This window comes from Bos taurus, chromosome 22, assembly GCF_002263795.3.
Source record: "Bos taurus isolate L1 Dominette 01449 registration number 42190680 breed Hereford chromosome 22, ARS-UCD2.0, whole genome shotgun sequence".
Taxonomy (NCBI): domain Eukaryota; kingdom Metazoa; phylum Chordata; class Mammalia; order Artiodactyla; family Bovidae; genus Bos; species Bos taurus.
The window spans coordinates 11,356,464-11,373,567 of record NC_037349.1 but is presented as its reverse complement, the minus strand read 5'-3'; the positions used below and the strand labels follow the sequence as shown (position 1 = coordinate 11,373,567).

The 17,104-nt window shown below is 44.1% G+C and overlaps 1 protein-coding gene and 1 non-coding gene across 2 annotated transcripts in view; both read right to left on the bottom strand.

Moving 5' to 3' along the window:
- Positions 1-17,104, bottom strand: part of CTDSPL (CTD small phosphatase like) — a 121,356-nt gene that overhangs the window by 56,713 nt on the left and 47,539 nt on the right. The window lies entirely within an intron of this gene.
- Positions 4,565-4,643, bottom strand: MIR2367 (microRNA mir-2367). The gene has a single exon (NR_030982.1). It is a non-coding gene; the product is annotated as a microRNA mir-2367 (primary transcript).

The window sequence follows — 17,104 nt, the reverse complement described above, 5'->3', positions numbered from 1 at the left end:
GGCCTGCCTTCTCCACCACCTGGGAAAAGTTCTCAAGCACATCTAAATTCTCCAGAGGAAAGGCCTGAGACAAGGGCACGGAGGAAAGACATAGGATGTCCTGGAATGACCAGAGGTTGTAATGACCATTCTCGTAGAGGGGTATATCCCCTTACCATCGTGAGACTGCACAGGCCTCAGAAAGTCATAAGTCTACATCAGCATGAAATCTACAAACACTCCATGTGTGTGCAGGGGTGTGTGTGTGTGTGTGTGTGTGTGTGTAAGTGGTGGTGCTTGGGAGTGCCTTCTCATACCAGCTATGTACCAGGTATTGATTAGACACTGAGAGATTAAAAATAGCTAAATAAGAGAATGTTTCTGTCCTTGAGAAACTCCTAAACCAGTGGGAGGAGAAAGGCACACATCCAATGCCTGTCACAGTATCTCTGACCTGGAGGGTACTGAGAAGGACACAGGTCAAACATGCCTGCAGAGCAGACTCTGGTCCCTCATATCCTCTGCCTTGACTGTGGAGAAGACAGTGCGAAAGGGTCCCCTGGTGTGACGGTCAGCCTGGCACAGACAGGGTGCCACCCTGGGCACGGGAGTGATGGAAAGAATCCTGGACTGCAGCCAGTCTCCAGAGCCTCTGTCTCAGGCAAGGCATTTAGCCGATCAGAAGTTAAACCCTGTATCTGAAAAAAAAAAAAAAAATGTGGTCCTGTGCTGGCCACGTCCAGAAGATGCTGTGAGAAAAAATGACACAACAGGTAACAAAGTCCTGGGACAAGTGTATGAGGCACAGGCAGGGAGGATGGTCCTTGGCCCCTCCACTTTCTCACCCCTCTCTTTGTCTGGGTGGGAGGGCTCTGGCTCCTTGGCTCAAAGAGGCCCAATGGGCACTGATCAAAAGCCATGGGTGGAGGAGAGGACTCAGGACAGGCTGGACCCAGGCCCACAGGGCAGAGGAAGTGCAGAAGGCCCACGGGGGTCAGGAGGGCTGGGAGTGGAGAGAGATCAGAAGACCCTGAATGACTAGGTCCTCTTCAACCCAAGCAAGCACTCAAGCCCAAACATCTGCTCCATTCCACACAGCAAGTGCAACGCACCCTCAGTAAATCCCCTGGGGTTACCGAAAGTCCTGCAGTCCTGGGGTCGAAAAGTATGTGGGATCTTAAACCAGATGCTGTTTTTCCCCCACGAAAGGTCACTGTTTGGAAAATGTCACTACTGAGGACTTTTCCAAACCGAGATGGCCACCAGGGCCTGGCCCTTCACCACCCAGAAGAACTGGGGCCACCCAGCTGGGGACCAGAAGAGCTGGGGCCACCCACCCCTCCTGCCAGGGCTGCTCCGGCCCCCTCCTCTGATGTTACCCTGCAGGGCAGATGCTCCACAGCCTGGGAAACACAGCAGCTCTGAGAGGGAGCAGGGCTATGGAACAAGGCAAGCTGCCAATTAAAAGGAGAAGCAGCTTCTCCCTCCTTAAGCAGCTCCAGCACCAGATGAGTTGTTTCTGGAGACAGCTGCCCCCATGGTCCTCAGCCTCGCCAAGACCTGTGCATTCCATTGGCTGGAAGGAAGGTGGAGGGAGCTCAATTCTGGCAGCTAGGCCAGTCCTGCCCCCAACACAGGATACTGTGGTACTTCTTCAAAGAGCTCAAGCACAGATCATGAATTCCAGAAATTGTTCCTCACTCTTTAGCTAAATCCCTCTGACCTATGGAGGGCTGAATAATGCTCCTCCCCAAAGGGAGCCACATACCCATCCCTGGACCCATGAACGTTACCATCCATGGCAAAGGGAACATGTCAATTTGATTAAGTTAGGGTCTGGAGTGGGAAGAGCCTAGATTATCCAGATGGGCCTTGCATGTAATCCAATCCCAGGGCTGTTGGAGGATGCAAGAAGGCCAAGTAGGAAGTAGGAGGTGTGAGATGAAAGTGAGAGGTTATGAGGAAGGAGTCACAAGACAAAGAACGCAGGCGCCTCTAGAAGCCAGAAAAGGTAAGGAAGCCAATTCTCCCCCAGAGCCTCCAGAAGGAACCCACCCTGCCAAGACCTTGACTTTACCCCTGGTGAAACTGATTTCTGACCTCCAGAAACTGTAGGAGAACACATGTGTGTGTTCAAGCCACAATTTTGTGGTTATTTGTTACAGCAGCCCCAGGAAACCAATACAGCCCCCAACAGAGACGGTGGCACCCTCAGGGCTTCCATGACTCTCCATCTTCTTAACTTAGCTCCCTGGCCCCTTGATCACTCCACCAGCCTCCCTCTCCAACCATACTGTGGGCATCTCCCTTGGCTTCCTCACCGAGCAGAAGACACTGCAAACCCAGCTTCCTTCTCGCTCTCCTCTGGGGCCCAAACACAGCTCCAGGAACCCAGGAGGGGACCTGGGGCAGATGGTGATGGAGACCCCATCATCGTGAGGTCCTTTGGCCCCCCTCCTATTCCGTCCTTGCTGACCCCTCCCTAGCTGCAGGCTCCTCCTTCCTAGTTACTAACTAACTCTCCAGCTCCTGAAACTGCAGCCACCCAGCAATTCCTCAACTTCTCCAGGACCTGGTTTTGAATTAGAAAAATACCTATTGTCATTAAATAACCCCTCCTGGAAGAGGTCCTCAACATCTGTCCCATCTATTTCCTATTCCAGTCTCTACCTCACACTTCACTTTTTAAAATAAAGATGGAGGTGAAAATATATTCAGAGAATCTGCCCTGTCATGCTGTGTTAATTATCAACATGAGGCAAAATTCCAATGCTGTTTTCCCAGAAAAGGGAAAAGCTTTAAATTCTATACTGAGGGTACTGTTTGGCATGTCCTAAGGTGAGCAGTCTTATCTTGGAGCAGCCGAGGTTCAAGGATCCTCTGCTCTCAAGATCCGTTAGCATGTACTTTCCCAAGAGTCCAGGAGTCCATGGTGAAGTGACTTATAGAAAGAAGCATAGTTTTCAAACTTTCAAATATCAATAGATATTCAGTGAAAAATCGTAACTTTTACAAGGACCCCTATTCTAAAACACTAAAAGCTGAGAGGAGCTGCTCTAGGGGGAGGAAGGGAGGAGGAGAGGGGGGAGGAGGGGGAGAAGGAGGGGGAGGAGGAGGGGAGGGGGGAGGAGGAGGGGGAGGGATAGGGTCGAAGTGGGAGAGAGAAAGAAAAAAGGGGGATGAAGAGGGAGGGAAGCAGGAAAAACTGTATCTGATCCACTCAACCCAAGAGGAGTTTTAGGGCCACCTGAAAAATCACTAATGTTACAATCTACTGTTTATATTACATATACTCCTTTTAATAATAAACATTTCCACTGACACAAATCCTACTATAATAAAAGATGCTCTACTATTGTTCTATTCTCGTCATTCTTTAGGGCTCATTCCCCTTCGAGTTGGGAGCTCCTTGGGGGAAGGAAACAGTGTTTTCTTTATGATTCTAACCAGCTAAGTCTGTTGGGTGAATGAATTGAACTGTTTCCAAGCTCCAGGCACTGTCCTTTATTTAAGATTCTATCAATGAGATGCAAAAAAAAAAAAAAAAACCAACGGGATCACAATGAAAGAATGCCCTTAGTGTCATTATAAGGCAATGCAAGCTTTGCTCTACCTAGACTGTGATAGCATTAAATCAAGAGAATGTGTGACGGGGAACTATCAAGAGGATCGACTGATACGGAAAGAGCATTTGACTAGAAGGGCAGGGAATGTAGAAATGTGAACCTGGATGACATTCCTACAGAAAGATGGACCATGTTCACATGCTGGAGGGCTCCAAGAAGTGCATCAAATGCCAGAAGGCTTGGAATGTTCCCCGTGTGTCCCTGAAGGTACTGAGCCAATCTGGAGCAGGGACAGGGAGCTGAGAGAAGAGCAAGCATGTGATGGGAGGAGGGGAGGGAGGACCACAAGGACCTGGGTGGCCCAATCAGACAGGGCCTTCCAAAGCCTGACAAGGCAAGCAGCAGGGCCAGGTTGGCAAGGACGGAAGGGACTCTAACAAACCAGACATGGAGGAATGTACTCCATACCTGGTGGACTTTTGGGTTCCTTAATACATGCACAGGGGAATGAAGTGACCTGCACAAAGTCAGTTTGTTAGAGGCGAGAGGCTCTCCCGAACCCCAGGGCCCTGAGGGTTGTTCTCTTATTCCACAAAGTAAGTGTGCATGTGAGTGAGTTTGTGGAGCACAGGCCTCTCCTGGAGCTTCTGGTGTCTTCCCTGCCCCACCTCTGCTCCCATCTCCCCTCACCTGGGATGACTCCCAGGCCTTCCTCTAGCTCCTCCTCTTTCATACTAAAAAGGCCAGTTCCGAAAAACTTTATGAAATTCTTCCCTAAAAACTCCAACTCACACTCCTCTGTTCTAATTCCAACTATGCCTGTGGGGCTCTTGGCTTATCCAGCTCTTTTCTGGAATTTCCACTGTCAAGCACAACAGCACTCAATGTTATACCTGGTTTGTTCACGTCGTATTCAACACCATATCCCCAGTGCCTCGACGCTCGTACTAATAAGGATGAACGAATGGAAGAATGAAGGTTTCATCACTTAACAGTTTGTCTCTGGCTGAGGACAGGAACTGCCTGATGCTTCCTGTAAGTGCCTTTCAAAGTTCTACATAAAACTCTGATGGCTGAGTTACAGGGTGTACCAAACAGAAACATTTAACAGTAAAACTGTATCTAGTACACTGTGGTCTGGCATTTGCTGTCAGGCCACATTTTCAACTGGATGACATCTACCTAATAAGGTCTAAATTTATTCAGCTATATTGGGATACAATTTAGGACAATTTATCAGCATATAATTTTCTAAATAATTACGATAAGAGTGTCTAACACTTTAGGGCAAAAGATGTGTCATAAATATTAAATAGGCTATACAAATACTTTCTTCTGTTTCACTTGATATAAAGCACAGTGGTAAATTCATTTTACACCTGTAAGACAATTGACATTCTGCCAAGTCCTATCAGAAAAGCTACAACAGTCTAAGTGTGAAACTTCTCTGCCATTGGACTGTGAGCTCCTCGGGAAAGGGACTGAGCGCTTGTCCTGTCCCTCTCCAGTTTGTCTTTCCCTGTACTGTACGTCCCTACTCTTCACTCAATAGGACCAGGCGATAACTTGGTTAAGTGCATGCTGAACAAATGAAAGTGAAAGAGGAGAGTGCAAAAGTTGGCTTAAAGCTCAACATTCAGAAAACCAAGATCATGGCATCTGGTCCCATCACTTCATGGCAAATAGATGGGGAAACAGTGGACAGAGTGGCCGACTTTATTTTTCTGGGCTCCAAAATCACTGCAGATGGTGACTGCAGCCATGAAATTAAATGACACTTGCTCCTTGGAAGGAAAGTTATGACCAACCTAGACAGCATATTAAAAAGCAGAGACATTACTCTGCCAACAAAGGTCCGTTTAGTCAAGGCTATTGTTTTTCCAGTGGTCATGTATGGATGTGAGAGTTGGACTATAAAGAAAGCTGAGCGCTGAAGAACTGACGATGCTTTTGAACTGAGGTGTTGGAGAAGACTCTTGAGAGTCCCTTGGACTGCAAGGCGATCCAACCACTCCATCCTAAAGGAGATCAGTCCTGGGTATTCGCTGGAGGGACTGATGTTGAAGCTGAAACTCCAATACTTTGGCCACCTGATGTGAAGAGCTGACTCATTTGAAAAGACCCTGATGCTGGGAAAGACTGAAGGCAGGAGGAGAAGGGGATGACAGGGGATGAGATGGTTGGATGGCATCACCGACTCAGCGGACATGGGTTTGGGTGGACTCTGGGAGTTGGTGATGGACAGGGAGACCTGGTGTGCTGCGGTTCATTGGGTCGCAAAGAGTTGGACACGACTGAGTGACTGAACTGAAGAAGTGAATGGACAAATAAATGTGTGTGCTGCCCAGTCAAGTAAGTGCCTGTCCTTTTCACACAAGGAAATGGGCATCAGCGCATGGTCACGTGGGAACCTCTCCATACCCAGGACCCTGGAAAGATGTGATGAAGCTGGAGACTCATGGCATCTCCAGTGGGACAGAAAGAAGCAGGATGCCCAGGTACATCCAGACTTCACCTGTGACTTGTGGTACCCAGAATGTTGATGCTTCCTCTCTGGGCCTCGGCTTCTCTGACTCTGACCTTGTTCAACGTCACCTGTTCCTCCGCCTTCCCATCGGAACAAACAAGATATTTATGGGAAAGTACTCTGTACACTATAAGGCACTGTATTAGTTTCCTTAGGGCTATCATATCAAAGTACAGCAACCTGGGTGGCTGATCACAACAGAAATGTACTGTCTCACAGTTTTGGAGTCTGAATTCAAGGTGGTGGCAGAGCCATGTGCCCTCTGAAACCTGCAGGCAGAATTCTTTGCTACTTCTGGGGGTTTGCTGGTAATCCTTGGCTCTTCTTGGTGTGTAGGTGAATCACTCAATCTCTGCCCCCAACCATCACACAGCCATTTTCTTCCTGTGCATCTCTGTCTCTGTGTTTCTTCTCCTCTTCTTATAAGGATACAAGTCACACTGTCTCAAAGGCCCACTCTACTCCAGTATGACTTCATCTTAACTAATTATATTTGCAGTGACCCTATTACCAAATAAGGGGTTCCCAGGTGGCTCAGAGGTAAAGAGTCTGACGGCCAAGCAGGAGATGTGGGTTCAACCACTGGGAAGATCCCCTGGAGGAGGAAATGGCAACCCACTCCAGTATTTTTGCCTGGGAAACACCATGGACAGAGGAGCCTGGCGGGCTACATCTATGCGGTCACAAAAGAGTTGGACACGATTGAGCGACTAAACAACAACTACATTTCCAAATAAGGTCACATTCTGAGAAACTTGGGGTTAGGACTGCAACATATTTTTTGGCGGGACACAATTTAATCCACAACAAACATCATGCGAATAAAAGCACCACATTTAACAGCCACTGAAATAATGTTAGACTAGGTAATTTGGACTAATGTGCCTGCTGAGAACAAGAAAAGCTGGAAAAACATTTTAAACATTCTGCCTGAAGTTACAGAGGATTAGCAAGCAGTGAAGAAGGGAGCCAAGATTTCAGAGAAGAGAGAAATTCTGAGAGGTGATCCCAGCACTGTGGGATGAGTTTCCTCTAAGAATGCTTGCCCCTTTTGGAAGCGTTAGTTAAGAGGCTGAAACGCTCAGTGTCTCTCTGGACACTTTGTGGAACCAGAGACAGTAAAATTGGAGTCTCATCCCCAAAGTGTTCCACCCTAAGAGGAAAGATGAATGCAGATGGGTCCTCGTGGGGACAGAGCCCTCTCAGTCCCTAGAACTGGGTCACAGTTACAACAGACCACAGCTGCCCCAGGGCCTGCCAGAGGAAAGAGAAACTCTCCCCACAGGACGAGGGCATCCTCCAGTTATTTCTGTAAGTTTCTGTCTTTGATGTCTGGCACTCAATCAAAACTAACCAGGTATATGAAAATATAAGGCAATATGAATGGATTCCAAGTTAAAAAACCCACCACACTATAGAAACAAATTCACAAGTGCTGGAAAAAAAAAAAAAAAGGTGTTATCAGAAGTGGAATTTTAAAAAATACTATGCTTAATCTGTTCAAAGAGTTGAAAGATAAAATTGAACAGTTTCTCTGAGAATTAGAAACAAAATAAAAAGAACACATTGAAATCCTGTAACTTAAAAATAACTAAATTTAAGAATTCAATAAGTGGGTCTAACAGCAGCTTAAACACAGCTTGAAGAGACAATTAGTGAATTAAATGATAGGGCCGAAGAAAATACCTAGTTTGAAACTCCAAGACAAAAGGATAGAAAAGAAAGATGAGAGGGTAAGAGATACATGGGGAAGCAACAAGAAGGACTGACAGATATGCAATTAGAGTCACAGGAGAGAAGAGAGAGGATTGGGCAGAAGAAATAACAGCCAAGAACTTTTAAAACTGAAGAAAGACAACAAGCACAGATATAAGATCTTAAATGAGCCCTGTACAAGATAAATAAAAAGAAAATTATATTTAGGCATATCATAGTACACTGCTGTGAAAAATCTTAAAAGCAGACAGAGAGAGAAAATGTTATTATCAAAGGAGAAGCCATGAGATGGGATTTTAATTTCTTAATGAAAATATCGAAATCCAAAAGACTCTGGAATATTGTCAAAGTACTAAAGGAAAATATCCACATGTTTAAAGAACAAATAACCAATCTTAAACAAACTCAACACAGAAATAATACAAGTCTTACACAAGTTATTTCAGAGAACAAAAATGATGGCATGTCCCGATTCACTTTATGAGACTCATTAAACCATGACATAAACATCTGGAAAAGACATTATAACAGAGCAAAACTTTGGGAACCCTTGTTGTGAGCATAGATATAAAAATCCTCAACAGAATATTAGCAAAATGAAGCTAGCAATGAATGTACGTCACAAGCAAATGAGCTTAATAATGTAGGAATGCAACTCATCACATTAACAGAACAAAGGGGAAAATCCTATCAATAGATTAAGAAAAATAATTTGATGAAATTCAACATCTGTTTATGATAAAACTCCCTGCAAACTAGGACAAGATAGAGACTTCCTGAATCTGATAAGTGGTATTTATAAATAACTCTAGCGCTCATCATACTTGACGGTGAAATGCTGAAAGCTTCCTGCTGAGATCAAGGACAAGACAAAGAGGCTTGAATCACCACCTCTGTTCAACATCACACTGGAAAAAGAGAGGTAAAGAAATAGGGAAAACACCTTATTCACCGATGTTGTGATTGTGTGCAGAAATAATCCAAAAGAATCTTCAGACACATTTCTACCATCAACAATTAGTTGGAAGGAAGAAGGTTGGTCTGAAAATATTTCTTGTATTTCATAACACTAAAAATAAACCTTTAGCAAAGGAAAAAAAAATTTAAGGTATGATTTACACTACATCCAAATAAAATATTTAGAAATAAGGAGAAAAATAGGCAAGACCTGTATTTAGAAAATTTTAAAATGTGATTTGAAGAAAATTTTCAAGTCCATAGAAAATGAGGGACATACCATGTTCATGGTTTTGAAGATTCAGTATTGTAAAGATGTCAATTCTCCCCAAACTGGTCTATAGATTCCATGCAATATGAATGAAAACCACAGCAGTTCTTGTTTGTGCATTTTTGTGAAAACAGAAACAGATCATCCTAAGATTTATGTGGAAATGCAAAAGTCTGATAACAGACTTGTTGACTGGATACTGAAACATTACTGAGCAACAGTAAGTAAGAAAAGGTAATTTTGGCAATAGACAAAAAAAACCAATACAACAGAATAGAAAGCGCTGAAACAGTCTCAGATGTACATACATGGTCACACTCAGAGAGACCAAAGCTGCTAGACTCCTGGGACAACAGCTCTGCTCCTGGGCAAGACTCTTCCCCTCTCTGGACCTCAGTTTCTTCATCTATAACATCTCTTTGGACAAGGTCACAAAATTCTGTTGAAATAAACAGATGGAATAAGCATGTCCAGGTAGCAGGATGTCCTCAGTCCTTACTTCCATCTGAAAGCAAGACAGTATGCCATGAAGCCATTCTCTCTCTGCTTTCTGGGGAAAAAAGCAAAAGAAGTGACTTAAGCTCAGTGTCCTGCCACCTACAGATTTTAGTCCAGAAGATTCCAGGCAGTTGAATATAAAGAATACAGCCCACTGAGTCTTTCACTGTTTACTCATTTCAAAGGTGTACAAGGTAGTGGATAAATGGGCAGATCTTGGTTTAAAAATGCTGATTTTTCATTTATATACCTATCAAAGTTTCTAATTAAACTACTTAAACTCTCCTCTGATCCTCAGTTATCCTCATCGGTGAAAGGACAATTATGGTGAAGATTAAATTGAATAATGCCCATAAAGTACTTAGGAAGGTGTCCAGTACATAGGAAGCAATTAATTAAGTGGAAGTTTTTGTTGAAAATATACTGGGGCTGGGTGCTGGGGCTGTGGTGATGATGAAGACAGGATGACAGAAATGACAACCCACTCTAGTATTCTTGTCCAGAAAACTGCATGAACAGAGGAGTCCAGTGGGCTACAGTCCATGGGGTTACAATGAACTGGACAAGACTCAGCAACAGAACAGCAACTACAAATCATTCAGTGCCTAAACTATGGCTAGTATTCAATAAATATGTGTGGTATGGGAAAGTTATGAAATTCCTGGGCTCTCATAAACTCCTGTTTAAAGTGTCAGACTCCCTCTGAAATGATAACCAGATAATCTGCCTAATACATTTCTGCCTTTCATTACTCCTGAAGACTAGGCTTGCTCCCATGTCCCCAACACACACACACACACACACACACACACACACACACACCCCTAGCCTCAGTGAAGATCTTTTCCTTTCTTCCTATCCTGAGTATATGAGGGCTCCTCTGCCTTGTGTAGTCAACTCGTACCTGAGTAGCCTGAAGCCTGGCTAACAACTAGTTGATTTACTGAGGGTCCACCTTACTCAGAGACTACTAATGCAAAATTCCCTATAAAGGAAATATTTCAAAACCAACAAGAAGCTGGGGATTACAAAACCCTATTCTAGAACTTAAGACTCTGGCCTGAAAACATGTGCCTGTAAGGGAGACACCGAGTGTGCTGACTGCAGGGGTGGCTGCAGCCCTCTTGTCCTTTCCTGCTGGAACAGCTACATCACTGCTGTACCTCATTCCCAAGATACCATAAAGCAAGGCGCTCTGAAAGCCACAGGTGAATACCCTGAACTGCAATGAACTGAAGAGGTTTCTCTAAGGACAGTTTTTGACTTGTAAGTATATCAGACTCCTGCTCCTCCCTCTCTGTAGAGAGGGTTCCACCTGCCACCCAGTATCTGAACAGTATCCCGACTCCTGCTCCGACCCTTCCAAGAAGAGAGTCTGAAACCTATGCTGCGACCCTTCCAAGAAAAGAGTCTGAAACCTATCTTGGAAATCCACTAAAACATTAAAAAATTTTTTCTCTGGTGAAATCCCTGTTGCTCCTTAAAGGTTCTTCTGGCTGGGTATTCAGCGCAACTAGCAAGAGCCCACCTGCACCGCAGGTAAAGAAGAGCTCATCGTTCCTCCACCCCCAAGCTGTGCTCCAGCCACACAGCAGTACTTCCCTCCAAGGTCTTCCCTCCCAGATCTTGCTGAGCAACAAGAGGGAACTCGTCATTCTGCATCGTTGACTCGGTCCTGAAGTTCCAAATACCCTCAAAATTGCTACCAAAGGTTGTGATCTCCCCGACTTGTAAAGCCCAGGGAATATTACACTCTGACTTAATATTCTGTCATCTCAACAGAGCATAATGTGGAAAAGTGAAGGTGGCAGCTGTGTAAACCCCTCTGGAGCTCAACCTTTGCTGAGATTTCCTGAGTACAGCAATTAACCAAGTCAGTCTTCTATGGTCAACTGTTTTGAAAGAAGCAGGAGTATTAAGTGATTGAAATGACCCATATGCTCACTGTAACTTCTGCACTGCCCTAGCACCTTGAGGGATACAGAACATCATCTAGCAAACCCCTTTATGTACAGCCGTAACACAGGGCAGAGGCCTGGACTTGGCACACGCAGCAGGAACCTTGTCCTTGGAATCACTGGAGCTTGAGAAGGGCTGCAACCCGCCCGCCTCACCTCCCCCAGACATCAAGGCCCACATTCACCCATAGTGAGCTCAGACCTCTCCCATCAGCCCCTGGTCCCGGAATTCAGTCTTAGTGTGTTTTCCTGGGACAAAGAGACATCTATTTCAGCAGCAAGCAAACTTCTTCCATAGGAAGATAGTCCTGAATTAACAAAAAAAAAAAAAAAAAAAATCAAAGCCAATAAGAATATAATATTTTACAACTAATTTTTTTGAATGTCTGCTATACTGTTGATGCATATTCTTCATAAATACTATCTACTCCTAATGGGCTGAGAAATTTCACAAAATTACCTTTCAATTGAACTTCCAGATCTTTGACTAAAAGCATCCAGCCTAGCCTGTGAGAATCAGAGATTCAAATGGAGTTAAGCAAGTAAAATCTTAGGACCTTATGCTAACTACTGTAAGGTTGCCACGGGCTACCGAATTCTGTTAATACTTCACTCACGTTACCTTATTCGAGCCTTACAACAACGCTACGATGCAGTTACTACAAGTTCTCCTCGCATGAGGAAGCTGCAGTACAGAGAGGTGAAGTCATGGGCCAAACACCACATACAGAGCTAACACGTGGCAGAGATGGGATCTGAATCCAGGCAGTCTGGCCCCAGTGCCCACGTCTTAACCGCTCTTCCCAGAATGTGAAGAGAATGGGAATGGGTGAGATGTTCACTTTGTGGGAAATAAAAGTTTAAAGTTTAATCAGCTTACGTTTAAAATCCATTAGCGTTAGTTCATGGGTCCTGAATTCCCAGCAAGGGTGACTTATCATCCTTTTTTTCAGCTCCCCACACTGGGGGCACAGCATCACAGCCCTGCTCAAGTTCACACAGCCCCACGATCACCATCACAGAATCCCTGGTGGAAAGGACCAGACTTTCTCGCTGTGAGAGGAATTCGAGAACTGGGGTTACCCACCCCAGCCTAGTTCTCTCTGTCCTGCTGCTGACTAGAAGAACACAACCACACCAGGAAAAACAGGAAGCTGGTGAGCAGATACGCCAGAACAACAGGTCCACTGTTCCCAGCAACGGGCAAGAAGAGTGGCCAGGGACAGTGCTGGGTGAGACCTGCGGCACGGCCCTCCTAAAGCACCTGCCTTTGCAGGGCAAGGGGAGGAAAGGGTTCCACGTTTACTGGGCTTCCTCTGTGCCAGTGTTTGTTCGTGATCCCCGGTCCACACCTGCAAGGTGGGTCTGGCCACTTCCTGGCATCAATGAAGGAAGGCAGTAAGGCTCACAGAGCTTGACTGGTTTCCTCAGCTGGGACATCATAGGCAGGGACTGGAACCCGGCTTTGTCTACCTTCCAAGGCCTCAACTGGATGTACTTTTCATCCTTCCATATTGTAAAAATTCTTTCTCAAATTTATCCAACAGGGTATCCTGAGTTTTATTTAGTCAACAAAATAAGACCACCAGCGAATCAGTATCAGTTTCTTTAAAAATTTTTAACGTAAAATTTCAAAAAGTTTTAAAGGGCAAACAAATTCTACAAACAGTTGTACGATTGTGAAAAAGATTAAATATTGGGTAAAGGCTACATACAGGCTTCCTGGGTGGCACGAGTGGTAAAGAACCTGCCTGCCAATGCCGGAGACATAAGACTCGGGTTTGATCCCTGGGTTGGGAAGATCCCCAGGAGGAGGGCATGGCAACCCACTCCAGTATTCTTGCCTGCAGAATCCCATGGGCAGAGGAGCCTGGTGGGCTACGGTCCATACGGTTGCAGACTTGGAAATTACTGAAGCGACTTACCACACACACACACACACACAGGCTACATGCAAATTAATAAGAACAGCCCAAGATCACCCTCAATCCATATCCTACTATATATAAAATACTTAATCACAAGCTCTATACAGTCAGCAAAAAACAAGGCCAGGAGCTGACTGTGGCTCAGATCATGAACCCCTTATTGCCAAATTCAGACTGAAATTGAAAAAAGTGGAGAAAATCACTAGACCATTCAGGTATGACCTAAATCAAATCCCTATGACTATACAGTGGAAGTGAGAAATAGATTTAAGGGACTAGATCTGATAGAGTGTCTGATGAACTATGGATGGAGGTTCGTGACATTGTACAGGAGACAGGAATCAAGACCATCCCCAAGAAAAAGAAGTGCAAAAAAGCAAAATGGCTGTCTGAGGAGGCCTTACAAATAGCTGTGAAAAGAAGGGAAGTGAAAAGCAAAGGAGAACAGGAAAGATATACCCATTTGAATGCAGAGTTTCCAAGAATAGCAAGGAGAGGTAAGAAAGCCTTCCTCAGCAATCAATGTAGAGAAATAGAGGAAAACAATAGAATGTGAAAGACTAGAGATCTCTTCAAGAAAATCAGGGATACCAAGGAAACATTTCATGCAAATGAAATGTTCAATAAAACATTTCGATATCGAACATTTCGATAAAAACATTTCATGCAAAGATGGGCTCTGTTAGGTAGGGACCTAACAGAAGCAGAAGATATTAAGAAGAGGTGGCAAGAATACACAGAAGAACTGTACAAAAAAGATCTTCATGACCCAGATAATCACGATGGTGTGATCACTCACCTAGAGCCAGACATCCTGGAATGTGAAGTCAAAGCTAGTGGAGGTGATGGAATTCCAGTTGAGCTCTTTCAAATCCTGAATGATGCTGTGAAAGTGCTGCACTCAGTATGCCAGCACATTTGGAAAACTCAGCAGTGGCCACAGGACTGGAAAAGGTCAGTTTTCATTCCAATCCCAAAGAAAGGCAATGCCAAAGAATGCTCAAACTACCACACTAGTAAAGTCATGCTCAAAATTCTCCAAGCCAGGCTTCAGCAATACATGAACCGTGAACTTCCTGATGTTCAAGCTGGTTTTAGAAAAGGCAGAGGAACCAGAGACCAAATTGCCAACATCCACTGGATCATGGAAAAAGCAAGAGAGTTCCAGAAAAACATCTTTTTTCTGCTTTATTGACTATGCCAAAGCCTTTGACTGGGTGGATCACAATAAACTGTGGAAAATTCTGAGAGATGGGAATACCAGACCACCTGACCTGCCTACTGAGAAACCTGTATGTAGGTCAGGAAGCAACAGTTAGAACTGGACATGGAACAACAGACTGGTTCCAAATAGGAAATGGAGTACATCAAGGCTGTCTATTGTCACCCTGCTTATTTAACTTATATGCAGAGTACATCATGAGAAACGCTGGGCTGGAGGAAGCACAAGCTGGAATCAAGATTGCCAGGAAAAATATCAATAACCTCAGATATGCAGATAATATCACCCTTATGGCAGAAAGTGAAGAAGAACTAAAGAGCCTCTTGATGAAAGTAAAAGAGAGTGAAAAAGTTGGCTTAAAGCTCAACATTCAGAAAACGAAGATCATGGCATCCGTTCCCATCACTTCATGGGAAATAGATGGGGAAACAGTGGAAACAGTGTCTGACTTTATTTTTTTGGGCTCCAAAATCACTGCAGATGGTGACTGCAGCCATGAAATTAAAAGACGCTTACTCCTTGGAAGGAAAGTTATGACCAACCTAGATAGCATATTCAAAAGCAGAGATATTACTTGGCCAACAAAGGTCCGTCTAGTCAAGGCTATGGTTTTTCCAGTGGTCATGTATGGATGTGAGAGTTGGACTATAAAGAAAACTGAGCACCAAAGAATTGAAGCTTTTGAACTGTGATGTTGGAGAAGACTCTTGAGAGTCCCTTGGACTGCAAGCAGATCCAATCAGTCCATTCTAAAGGAGATCAGTCCTGAGTGTTCATTGGAAGGACTGATGTTGAAGCTGAAACTCCAATACTTTGGCCACCTGACGCAAACAACTGACTCATTTGAAAAGATCCTGATGCTGGGAAAGATTGAAGGCAGGAGGAGAAAGGGATGACAGAGGATGAGATGGTTGGATGGCATCACCGACTCGATATACATGGGTTTGGGTGGACTCTGGGAGTTTGTGATGGACAGGGAGGCCTGGTGTGCTGCGGTTCATGGGGTCGCAAAAAGTCAGACACGACTGAGCGACTGAACTGAACTGAATCACAAGAACCTGCTGTATAGCACAGGGAACCGTGCTCAATATTCTGTAATAACTTACATGGGTAAACAATATGAAAAAGAATGAATATACGTATATGTGTCACTGAATTACTTTGCTGTACACCCAAAACTACACACAACATTGTAAATCAACTATACTCCAATAAAATTTTTAAAAAAACAAACAAAAAATCACCCCTCAATAGTATAATAATATATAAACAGAAACACAAATTTGGAAAAATTTCAACTACTGTATTAATCAAACAGAGCTTCCCTTGTGGCTCAGCTGGTAAAGAATCCACCTGTAATGTGGGAGACCTGGGTCTGATCCCTGGGTTTGGAAGATCCCCTAAGAAGAGAAAGGCCACCCATTTCAGTATTCTGGCCTGGAGAATTCCATGGACTGTATAGTTCATGGGGTTGCAAAGAGTTGGACACAACTGAGAGACTTTCACTTCACTATTAATCAAATAAATGCAATCAACATATATAAGCTATTAAATCAGCAATTAAGAATTTATGAAGCATAATGTTGGCACAAGAACATGCTCAATTCAGTTCAGTTCATTCGCTCAGTCGTGTCCGACTCTTTGCTATGGAGGTACAAATTGCTACTATTCTTCTGGAAAGCAATTTAGTAATTTGTACCAAGAGTCATAGATGCTTTTGTTCACTCCTTCATCCAATAATTTCATTTCCTGAGTCTATCCTAAGGGATTCTTCTAAAATATGAGGAAGTTATATGCAGTATAGATACCTTCTCTTCAGCATCACTCAGAAGTGGAAGTGGAATGCACCCTAAATGTCATTCTGATAAGTGTTGGGATATTTAGTTAATAAAATATTAGCTATTAAAAATGATGTAACAGAGTCTGTGTAGCAAAATGGAAAAATACTGCCAAATGCAAACATTGAGGACAGAATAACTAGAATAAAGATGTAAAAATGCAATTTATGTAACACGTGATTACGGAGATTTGTGACCGTGACTTTGGCAAAAAAATTACCCATGACATGACAAAGGAAACATACCAACAAGAGAAAAGCAGGTGTAAAGTTCAAAGTATATTAAGCAGGCTCTTCTGATAGGCTCACATGCATTCACCTATCTTTCACACACACTTACCTACCTTCCAGGAGGCGCTTCTTAAACAAGAGAGACCACAGGTAGGGTGGTACTCTCGCCTGCTGTGATGGACACTTATCTGCCTGGCGGGCACTGCAGGGGGCTGAGTTTCCAGAAGGGAGCCTGAAGGGCGGCTCACAGCATCCCTTCTTTCAAGTGGTTTCTGGGCTGCATCTGTGTGGTGTTTGTGTTCTCACCCTACAAAGGTCACTTTTGATCCATTAACCAGTTGTGGTTTAGGGGTTACACTGAGGGCTAGAGTGGGGAAGAGTAGGCAAATCGAATAGTAAAAGCTTTTTAAAGTT